This window comes from Balaenoptera acutorostrata, chromosome 10 (genome assembly GCF_949987535.1).
Source record: "Balaenoptera acutorostrata chromosome 10, mBalAcu1.1, whole genome shotgun sequence".
NCBI lineage: Eukaryota > Metazoa > Chordata > Mammalia > Artiodactyla > Balaenopteridae > Balaenoptera > Balaenoptera acutorostrata.
Window position 1 is genome coordinate 20,556,738 of NC_080073.1, and position 12,560 is coordinate 20,569,297.

Consider the following 12,560-nt stretch of genomic DNA (forward strand, 5'->3'; position numbering starts at 1 on the left):
CCCTTAAATTACATATCCTTCCCTTAAATAACTGGTTATATTGAAAGCTATCTAGAACATACATACTCATGTAGGACAGCCTATAAGGCAAACTAAAAATACCTGTACACTGTAGGGTATAGTAATAAAGTATATAAGTTTAAATACTAAGCTGACCTGGGGTCAATTCTGACTTCCACTAGTTCTCAGCATTAAACGCATTAGATATTTAAGCCTTCTGAGCCTCAGGTTTTATCTTTAGGGTGGAGATAATGGCACATTTCAGAGTGCAGAGCTTCCTTAGATACATATGGCTAGTGCTATAACTCATCAGCTACTCCTATTCTTCTACCTTTGGAGCTCTTAGTCCAAGATATAAAATAATAATGCATAAAGGGACTATTACACCAATAACCAAGCAAGAACATGAAATATTTTTGTTTTGGTCATGTGTAGGCAAGAAGGAAAAATCAGAAACTGCCACTTTGTCTCATTACCTATTTTTCATAGAGAGTTTAACAGTTCAGACAAGACTTCCTTTACTTTGACAGAGACATGATTTACAATCTGATACACCTACCAGTTCTCTCCAAGTACTGGCTGTTTGTTTTTATAAACATGTATTTACAAAGGTGAAAGGTTGATGTCGTGCAGGTGCAATATCAGCCACTCACAAATGATTTCTTGGAAAGGGAGTATTGTGAATAGAAGGATAAAGAGAGAGAGTAGAGTTTGAAATGAGCAAATTGCAAAGGAAGGAAGTGTCTCAAAATTTCTCTCCATATAAGAGGACTACATTACGATTCTAATAAAATATTGTAATATATTTTTCCCTCTCACAGCATCAATTAGTTAGAGACGCTTTGTAGTTGATGATTTCCTCTTTTGAAATGTAAATGAACACTTGAAAGTTGAGTCTTCTTCAATCTTCCTGCAATAACTTTTATCAGCTAATCAGCTAGGTGTGGATCTCCACGCCTAGTTGAGATACACACATAGTGAAATCACTGAAATAGGAAAGGAAATAGACCCAGATGAAGTACTTTCCATGTATCTCAACAGAGAGGCAACTCATTTTGGGGAGGTCATTTCTTTATTGTGCGGGATCCTCCTTGCATAACAGGATGTTCAGTACCCAAGGTTCCTGTCCTTGATATGCCAGCGATGTTCCCTAGTCATTACGGCCACCCAAAGGACTCCTTTTGAGAACCACTGCTTGCTTCACCGAGAGAAAACAAGTGCATCAAAAACTAACCTTGTCTATTTTACAGTTTTGCCTTCCTGGCCTTGCAGCAACTAGTGTGCCATGGAAATGTCTCATCTACATGTAAACAGCTGAGTTAAGATACAAATGAAGTGTGTGGTCTGCTCTGAGCCTGACTTTCCTCCCTTTCACTCAAGGCTAACCTGGTCCCAGCTTTCAATATTCGATGGCTTCTGTTCATTATCTCATTGCCTTTTTTGCCATTCACATATTCATCTTCTAACTCAACACTAAGAGGGAAAAAGAATGGAGAGAGGAGAAGAAGTATTCCCTCTATGACCTCTTTTCGTTGTCATGGTGCAGTGCACTGTGCCTTTCCTACACCAGCATGCATTTTCTGCCACCCGCCTTTCTCCTGTGGTTCAAGATCTCCTGAAAAGGGCTGGAAGGAGTTACACTGCATATCAGCAAGCATTGTTCTTCGTTGCATTCTTTTTTTTTTTTTTTTTTTTTTATTTATTTATTTATTTATTTATTTTTGGCTGTGTTGGGTCTTCGTTTCTGTGCGAGGGCTTTCTCTAGTTGTGGCAAGCGGGGGCCACTCTTCATCGCGGTGCGCAGGCCTCTCACTATCGTGGCCTCTTTTGTTGCGGAGCACAGGCTCCAGACGTGCAGGCTCAGTAGTTGTGGCTCACGGGCCTAGTTGCTCCGCGGCATATAGGATCTTCCCAGGCCAGGGCTCGAACCCGTGTCCCCTGCATTAGCAGGCGGATTCTCAACCACTGCGCCACCAGGGAAGCCCTCGTTGCATTCTTATGATCACATCCCCTGGATGCATTTAATTTTGACTACCTAAGTGGGATTTTAAGTTACATTAATTCTGTTCTTAGATAGCACTTAGAAATGATGAGAGTCAAATGTTAAATGACTGAGCTTATCAGAATGTATTCCAATATTTCTCAAAGTGTGTTTCGTAACCACTGGTTGCAGGGTTATGTTAACAGGAGCTACTTGGAAAATGATTCCATGGTCAAATAAGTTTGGAGAAGGATAGACTGAACAAATTACTTTAGTGCGTGGATTTACAGAGCCTTTACTGTGTGAAGGTGGTAGGATCTCAGTACAGTGGTGAGGAATGAGTTCAGTGTTTTTCAAATGTATTTGGCTACGAAGTCAATTTTCCCACCTATTACTGGAGCAATAAATGAGAAACAAGTGATTCTAGTCTTTAAGCCACTTAAGCTATGGGAGTACAGCCTTTCAGAGCTGCTGATTCGGCCCCTAGGCAGTGCACTACAGGACTATAGCAGTTGGCGTCATTTACATGGTGCAATGTAAATGGAGCACTTTTATCAGTCAGAGTTCAATCAGAGAAGCAGAACCACTAGGAGGTTTATATACTAAGGGATCTGTTACAGGGATTTGATCTTACACAACTTTCGAAGTCGATTAGTCTCTATAAAGTTGTTGTTTTGCTTCTGATGCTGGAGTTTCAAGTGGGTGGAGCAAGTTATCAGGAAGACAAGAAGGTATGTAAAGCAGAGGATAAAAAGGATAAACTGACACCCATGAGCTTGAGCTGGAAGCCATGAGTTTGGATTGGAAACTGCATTGGTTGTCATTACCTCCAACTCTGAGGAAGTAGATACCCTGCAGAGAAGCTGGATAAATTCCATCTAATTTGTGGAAGGAGAATTTCCCCTTTTATTATCTGTACCCTACTCCTTTCCCTTTTTCAATCATTCCTTTTTTTTAATCTCTGTCCACTAAAACTTTCTCATCTCTTCTCCAAGAAAACTCATTTTTTCCCCCTTAGAACTTGTAGAACATTAACAATTGTGTATTCTTAGATCACTGTGGCTTACCTATGTAGGTCCTGTGTGGTTTTAACTTTATTAAGCTCATAATTTAGGGATATACTGCTATTCTTTTCCAATTAGTCTCTACAGCTCTTCAAAGAATTATTTTATCTCAGATAACATCAAATAAAACAGCTTACAACTTTTTATTTGCTTTATAGTTCTTTAAAGGATACAAAGACATCATTTGTGAATAGCTGATCAAATGTTAGAATTTCTCTTTGAATCCAAAAGTCCTATTAAACTGGGATTGTATTTGAAGTTCAATTTATTTAAATGTCCTGCTTTAAGACTGACCCATGAGAGGTGGTCTGGAGAAAAGACTGATCAAGATAACATATTTTTTTCTTTCTCTCCAGGGATTAAAAAAAAAAACAGTATTCCTCACTAATGTAGGTAGAAAACCAAGTACTGTATGAAAGAAATCACGGTTGTCCATCTTACTTGGCAAAGGAGATCTTGGAACTAAAAAAGCCAAGACACAGCCAAGAAGATGACAAAGAACTTGACAATGACGAGATTCAAATAGGAGGGAAATAACTACATGTAGTCAAGAAATGTCTCTCCCCCAAAGAGACAGACATTTCCAGATGTTAACATTTCAAGAGTACATTTGAATGACATAATGTACTGATTACAGAGGACTTTGTTTTAAGCATTATCATACCTCCACCAATAATATCCACTAGTTTACATAATTATTTAAAATAATTATTAAGAATTTAGCAAAAGGTACTATAATGTAAGAATCCAATAAATCAATCCCTTCTCATTAATAAATAATTTTTAAGTAATTTCTAATACAAACTCAGTAAGCAACATTCTATATGGCTGTAATGGCTAGCATCCAAATATTTCAAAATATCTAGGTTTCCAGTGAGAAAGCAAAGTTGCTGTTTCTCCAATTTATTTTTTAAATAAATTGCACTAAATGTTCTAACTGTATGAAAAGTTCAATTATCTTTTAAAAAAACAATAGTGCACATTTCTGGGAAGACAATATGCCTCTTCATTTCTACAATACAATTTTGAGAGGTTAAGGGGCAGTATCTGGTCTTATTGTCTTGAATTTTATAAGCCACCTTTTTCCTCTTTAGAAGGTTTTCTAGCGGATAGTAGTTCAACAAAGACCTCACAGTAGTCAGATATAAAGATGAGACAGTTGTAAACTCCACTTGGATGTCAACTAGTCTCTTAAAAGTAAAGTTGTATATTCTAGGGTGAAATTAATTTGCAAGCTAATGAACGCTATTTTTAAAACTGTATTTTCTAATCACAATTTTATTTATTGGGGGGTTTTTCTCATTTTCCCCTTAAAATTTTTTAATTTGATAAATACTACAACCAAACAAAAAGTAAAACCACAGACTTGTATTGATACGTAAGTGTTTACAACAGTTTTATTTGTAATAGCTGTAACAGGAAACTACTCAAACACCCATCAACAGGTGAATAGATAAACAAATTGTGGTATGCCCATACAATGGAATGCAATAAAAGTGCACTATTGACACAACAATATAGATGAATCTCAAGACCATTGTGCTGAATTTAAAAATCTAGCAAAACAAACCAAAAAAAACCAAACAAACCATAGTATATGATTCCATTTAGATTTAATTCTAGAAAATGCAAACTAATCTATAGAGAATAACAAAAAGAGGATTTGTATTTGTCTGAGAATGGGGGTGGAGAGAAGGTTGGATTACCAAGGGATGAGGAGACTTTTGGAGTGATGGGGATGTTTGTTATCTTGATTACAATGATTGTATGGGTTCATACACATGTCAAATCTGACCAAACCACATGCTTTAAATATGTGTCACTTTTTGTGTTTCAACTATACCTCAATGGAGTTGAAAAATAATTCACTCATAATAAACATAATTTCTAAGTCTTTACTGAGTGTTTACTGTATGTTCAGGCTCTTTTCCAAGCTCTTTACATTCATTAATATTTAACCACCACCCCCAACAACTTCAAAGTAGATACCATAATTATTATATCTCCTTTAAAGATGAAGAAACTGGAACAAATAAGTTGTCCACTTTGCTCTCCTGATTGCCCAATTTTTCCACTTTCTCACAACCCAAACAGGCCATCCTGTGTTAAACCCTAATGATTGGATCCCAATTCCAAATTTTGGGAGAGAGGATATTGGACTGGCCAGCTTGAACCACCTATTTCTGATACCACCTGTTATGGCCAAGGAATAGGGTGCTGGACCCACCTCTGTGAGTGATGGTGGTCATTATCTAAGAAGGAAGCCATTCTAAATAGACTCCTAAAAAGCACTTCTAAATGTTGCCTACATTGGTGAACTCACCTTTAGAGCTCTCAGGAGAGTGGTGGGAATGGAAGTATAGAGCAAGGCTATGTCTTCAGATCAACAAAACATATGGTGTTTTTATTTCTCTTTAACTGATATTAACTTAGCATTTGTGCCAACATTCCTACTGATGGTTGAAAACAAACTTACAAATTCAAGCTAATTCAATCTCTTCCAGCTTCAAAGAGAGGCTTTCAGGCTATATACAATCCCCCCTTAACTTCCCCTTGGATAGCAAATCTAATACATGATAATCCTCTGTCATTGCTGGTTTTCACTTAGAGAGAACACTTTCTGATAGCCTTTGGGGATCATCTCTTTCCCCACGATTTCTTCTCCCAAAATCCATAACCCTTCCATTGCCACTAGCTTGGATTGTCTACTATGCAGCACCCACAAATGGCATCTCTTATTGGGACCAAGAGCCTTGTTTCTGCTTACTGGCCCTCAGCACTTCTCTCAAACTTGGACGAAGTTTGGAATTCTCCCCAGGTGTTCTCAGAATACACTGTATTATGGAAATACTCAAATCTTTTCACCTAGTCTTTCCATCTGCTATTGATATTTAGATGTCATGTTGGATGCAAAGATGTTTCTCTAAGTCTTGAAAACTACTAAGGTACTTCTAGGAAACTGGGCAAAGAACTATTCTGCCCCAGTAATCCCCAGATTATCCAGGGATCCTACTGTCCCAATCTTTCAAGAATTAACTAAAACAATAATGCACCAAATTTCCTATTTAACGAACATCCAGCATCTAAACCACAGTCACACATCCCCTTCAAATTCCCTTCCTACTCACTTGTCAAAATTTAATTTGGTGGGGTGATTAGCTCAAACACTACTTTGAAGCATTTTTTTAGTCTTACCTAACATATGATTTATGGTTTAAATGTGATCTCAGTTCTTTGGTGCTTCTCATAAAAAGGACTTGCTTTCAAAACTACTGATTCTTCTATGAACTTAAAATAAAATGAAATTTGAATCTCAAAAAGGAGCCACCCTTTGTTCTAGACTCATCTGCCCCACACCAGGGGATGTTGAAACCTGTCTCTGATGTCTGATTGACTGGAAGGACAGGGATAAAGGAATGTGTAAAATTTCTTTAACTTTTGGTCTCAATGGAATAAATGATACTGGACTTGCATGTCTTCATTTATAGTTATAAAACCTGACAAAATAAATGAAGAAGCTATTTTTAAGCATCAGACAACAAGCAGAACAGTAGTATAATTCTTGAGAGTAGATAAAAACAAAAGACGAGCTACATATTTGCTCTAGCTCTTGACTTGGTAACCTTTTCCCTACCAAAGTGCAAGTACTGAATAGATGGGGCCAAAGTAGAGTAGCAAAGTTGTTGAAGTGAAGAGGCAGAGACCGGAGTTTGGGCTATTGAAGTGACTAGAATGTTCAGTGCAGGGTTCTGGAGAAGAGGGAGCTGCACGAAGTAGGTAAGGGGCAGAGTTCACCCTAGCATTCCTGGCTAGGGGCTGGGTTGTGCATGCATAGGATGAGACTTGAAGTATCTTGCAAAAATTAGCTTCTGTGGGACTGAGCAATGAATGCATGTATGAGGGTTAATACAGTGTTAGAGCACACTCTGGTCCAACTAGACTAGAGATATCTCACTGAGCACCTGGGAATTAAACTGAGCCCTGAAAAAGGACATGCCTCAGCCATAATAACCAGATATTTTAGCCTGAACTACTTCGTAAGACTAAGAAAAAAACTGAAATTGGGGCTTCCCTGGTGGCGCAGTGGTTGAGAGTCTGCCTGCTAATGCAGGGAACACGGGTTCAAGCCCTGGTCTGGGAAGATCCCACATGCCGCGGAGCGGCTAGGCCCGTGAGCCACAACTACTGAGCCTGCACGTCTGGAGCCTGTGCTCCGCAACAGGAGAGGCCACGATAGTGAGAGACCCGCGCACCGCGATGAAGAGTGGCCCCCACTTGCCGCAACTAGAGAAAGCCCTCGCACAGAAACGATGACCCAACACAGCCATAAATAAATATAAATAAAAATAAATTTAAAAAAAAAACTGAAATTGACTCAACCCTAATAAAACATAAAACCAAGCCTGACAGGATCCAAAGGATATACCAGTAGTTTAACTGTTTGCTAAAACAAAATTCATTACCCTTTAAAAGAATGCAGTGTTGTCCAGAATCTCCATAATGTATCATCCAAAATATTTAATATACAATAAAAGATTATTAGCCATTTGAATAACCAAGAAAGCAAGCAGTCAATAGAAGATCCAAATGTTGGGGTTACCAAATGCTGACTTTGAGCTAGCTATAATAATATGATCAAGAAATTAAAGGAAAAAATGGTGATAATAAATGAGTATTATCAGCAAAAAAGTAGGAACTATTAGAAAGAACCAAATGTAATATGAATTCTAGAACTGAAAGTATGTTTAAAATGAAAAATATACAAGATTGCTTTAGTAGTAGTAGATTGGGGAGTACAGAAGAAAAGGCTAGTGACATCAAAAGCAATTCTACGAAGATTATTCAATCTGAAGAAGAGAGACAAGAGGCTGGGGAAAAAATAAGTAGAGCCTCTGTGACCTTTGTGAAAATATTAAGAAGTCTAACACATGTGTAATTGGAATGCTGTTGGAAGAGAAGACAGAGAAGGGAAGAGAAAAGATATTTGAAGAAATCATGGCCCCAAATGTCTTGAACTTGGAGAAAAACATCAACTTGCAGAATCTAGAATCTCAGCAAAATTTAAGCAGAAAAAACTTTTTTTAAAAACTACTTCTAAACACATCATAGACAAGCTGCTGAAAACCAAAGATTAAAAAAAAATTAAAGTGATCAGAGAGGGGAAAAGGCATGTTAGATATAGGGGTACAATAACAGGAAGGATGTCAAAATTAAAATGAAGGAAGGAAGGGAGGGAGAGATGGAGGGAGGGAGGAGGGAGGGAGGGAAAAAGGGAGGAAAGGAGGAGGGAAGGAGGGAAGGAAACTAGCAAACAAGAATTCTACACTCAGGGTAAATATCCTTTACTAAGGAGAATGAACTCAAGACATTTTTAGATAAACAAAAGCTGAAAGAGTTTGTCACCAGCAGACCTGAACTTCAATAAATGGTAAAGAAAATTCTTTAGGCTGAAGAGGAATGAAATCAAATGAAAATTCAGGTCTACTAGAAGGAATTGAAGAAAACCAGAAATGGCAACTGTGTGGGTAAACATTTTTTAAAATATCTATTTTTTCTTTTCCTAATTTATTTAAAAGACAGTTGACTATTTAAATACACACACTCACACACACATGCACACACATACACACAGGAACACTGCCCATCAGATTAAAACATTTGTAAATGTACAGCATATAAAAATAATAGTACAAAGGGGAGAGTGTGTTAATTGCATTATATAGTTATAAAGTTACTACTTTTAACATGAAGTGGAACAATATTTACACGGGACAGTAGTAAATTAAAGGATTTATACTGTAATCCTGAGGAAACAAAAATCTTCATAACCCACTAGCAAGTGTCATTCACATGTTTATTCTTATATCTTTTCTCAGTGCCAACCAAGGTCTATGTCAGTAACAGAAACTCTGTAAGGCATAAAAATAATTTGGTCAAGATAAACAGCTTTTTTAATGGTTTGGCATGAAACACGGATAAAATTTAATGCATTTTATATCCCTGAGTGTTATTTCTTAAACCTAAACTTTTGATGAGGTCTAACATCTAATAAATCCTTGAATTGGTATGCCTTGTGGTGTTAGCTGTAACTTTCCACTGGGAGAGCCTGTGTTACAAATAAGGAATTTTCTTCTTGTTTTATTTGTCTTTACCACTGATACTTTAGACCAATGTTTATTTACTCCATGTGTATTTTTGTATCAAGGTCACATAATCTCAAAGAGAATTTTAAAATGTAAAACGTGATGGCATACATTGGTCATTAGAATGGCTACTGAAAACTTTTTCATTAACTATACTAAATAATATAGGATTCCATTCTGTAGCAGAAAACATACTTTCGAAGGGTAAGCACTCATCCTATACCGTTTCCATCTGGACCCAATCCACCAATCCTTCAGAAAGATGTACTCTACAAGAGTCCTCAAATCCAGTAATCTAAGTTGGTGACTTCTCTACACACTGATTAATATCATTTTGTGCATTATACATATAATGTCACTGTTATACAAACAATGACAAGGGACAATGCAATGATTTTGAAGACAATCACAAAAGACTAATATGATAGCACATAATTATTTGTTAAAGAAGGCTCTAGCTTCACACATTCAATTTTATTTTAAAAGAAACAAGAAGATGAAACATATGACGATCTTGCAGGGATTTTTTTTTTTTTTTGGCAAAGATAGCTTTATGCTGGATAGTGTGCCCTTAAAGATTCTATTTCTGGATCGGATTTTGATTAGGAACTAGAAATACTGCTGCATGAGTCAAAATAAAGGGAATGGAATTATTACTGCTGCATGAGTCAAAATAAAGGGAAATGGATAATTCAAATTATCTGCTTTTAGAAAAGAAAACAAAAAAAGAATTTAACAAGAAAATTTGAGCCTGGAGACCACATTCCTGGGTCTGAATTATTTAGCTCATTATTTGAAATGAGCACAACAAACATAATTTGGACAGGGGATGCTTTCAATAACATGTTTATTCTCCTTGGAGCTTAGTCAGACCAGTCTGACCTCTGAGGCTGGCCAGTCACTTTTGGGCTTCATTTTGGACCATCTATCTCCAAGTCTGCTCTATCTGGGACCCACTGGACTTAACTCCTTTTTACTTCCTATCATCCACTGTGGTTTATCTTATTCATCCCAAGGCCCAGTCTAGCTCAAGAGACTAAAACCCAGTCCAAATCAGACTCCATCACCCATATGGAGAATTCTGTGACCCAAGTACATCTCTAGGTGGGTGAATGGATGATTTAAAGGTTGGCATCAGTATGGAATACCCTTAATGCAATGTCCAACCAACAGGGACACTAGTGATACACAACTGGTTCAGGATAAAATACTTGATGCTTACTTTTATCATCTTTCCTGATGAAGTAGATGAAAAAAATCAAATACCATGCTTATTAATGTCTACAGTTCTCATTTTAAATGATTGCTAAAACAAAGACAGGAAAGGAATTTAAAATGAGTTGTCTAACTTCAAAAAATGGTGTCTTCAAAATGAAAAAAAAAAAATTCCATATAGAAAATTCAAATAACATCACCCACTCTCAAAGCCAATTCAAAGAGCAAAAGTGAAATCAAAGGGCAGTGAAAGTCTAAGCAGAGAAAAATGATAAAATAGAACAACAGAAAAATTTTAACTGTTAGGACATGTTTAAAATATATCAGTCAAAACTGGATAATATTTCCAAATTAGAAATGAATATTCTCTTCATAAAAATTCCCTCCTCAGAACTATTCCTCCAAAGGATTTTAAAGTTTGCAATTTACTTAACAAATACAAATAAATGTATCACAGTTATTGCAAAAGTAAAACAAGTAGAAAAATATGTATAAAACAAGTGGAAAAACATGTATAAATCAAGAAAAATCAAAGCATAAATCAAGAAAAATCAAAGCATAAACCACAATCAAGAGTAAACCATAACCTCCAAAGTAAGAAATGTGGACAGGATTTGAGTTATAGGTTGCTCTGGGGACAGAGAGTTAGAAACTAGTTTAGTTGAACATAAATAAAATATGTAAACATAATTACAGAATCCAAGGAGAGGCTTCATCATCACACACTCAAGGTAGGAATGGATTCTCTGCCTTAGAAATTGCAAGGAAGAAGAGGTTATACAATTTGTAAACTTACAGAGATCTAAAACCATTTGGAATGTTAAAAAAAAAATAGTTTCTGTGGAGGAATAACGTGGATAATCATATGGTCTATGATTAAAATACAACTGAAAATAAACTAGGAGGAATAACATGATCAGCAGTGTTTTGGCTCACTCATTCTCGCCTGAACACTTGACTATTTCTTCTCATCTGGACAGTGCTTGCATCTTAGGTTTCTTTAGCTCCGATGATGTCTCTATCGTTTTAAGATCACTGTGATTGTCATTTACCAAACATCTTTCTGACCCCACGAATACATAAAATTTAGATAACTTGCTTTTCCAAAGGACAATGCCCAAACTATTAAGGGCATTAGATTAAGTCTCCAATTTATGATGAAGGGACATAAAGTGCTATAACTAGAGAAAAGAGACAACCTAAAGAAACATCGTAATCAGGTGTTTCCTGTGACTTTGGGACAAGGAAAACACCACTGGTTTTTGATATGCTGGTTTTGTTTATCCAACCATTGTTAATCTATAGGTGATCATGTCGTACACGGAGCAAGACGCATAAAATGCAGAGACAGAGGTTGAGCCCTGGGGGTTGGGGTGGAGGTGGTTCTAACCTTGTCAGGAAGATAAGACAGGTTTACACAAGACCACAATGGAGATGATGATGCCACGAGTCCCAAGGGGGATCAGAGAAGGGAATGATCCTTTCTAGACATCAAGAAGGCTTCAAGATGGGGGTGGAGGTGGGATTTTGAGGCAACATTCTGAAATGTTCATAACAAAAGCAGGTGAGTTCAAGGAACAGCAGTATTGCATTAGCTTAAAGGGAAAGGATAGGCACCTCTGAGAAATCTTAAAACTTTAAGCCACAGTTTGGAAATGATGTTATAGATTCTGACCAGTCAAGGTCTTCCTTGGCTATTTAAGGAATCTGAAATTTATCTTTTGCTCCCAGTTTTATTGTTTTTAAAAACCACGTTGATCAGTCAATTTTCACGTGAAACTGGGAGCAAAGTAGAAGAAGAAATGAAGTTGGGAAAAGAAGTGAAATGGATACAAGTCGATCAGATAACAGACAGTTTCCAGGTAAAGACATTGGAGGAAGCAAACCACTTTGGGTTAAAAAATAAAGATTATTTTTTATGATGAAAAGAGGGGATATGTGTATACGTATAGCTGATTCACTTGGCTGTACAGCAGAAACTTACACAACATTGTAAAGCAACTGTACTCCAATAAAAATAAAAATTAAAAAAACCCAACAACAACGTTTAGGAATGTTGGACTATTTATTATCACGCATTCCGAAGGGTTATGCTCACTGCTGTTAACCTTCTGTTGAAAACAGTACTATCTTTGCCTAAGAATCTAATGACAAATC

General features: G+C 36.8%; 1 long non-coding RNA gene across 2 annotated transcripts in view; it reads right to left on the reverse strand.

Moving 5' to 3' along the window:
- Positions 1–12,560, reverse strand: part of LOC130709105 (uncharacterized) — a 714,106-nt gene that overhangs the window by 457,963 nt on the left and 243,583 nt on the right. The window lies entirely within an intron of this gene.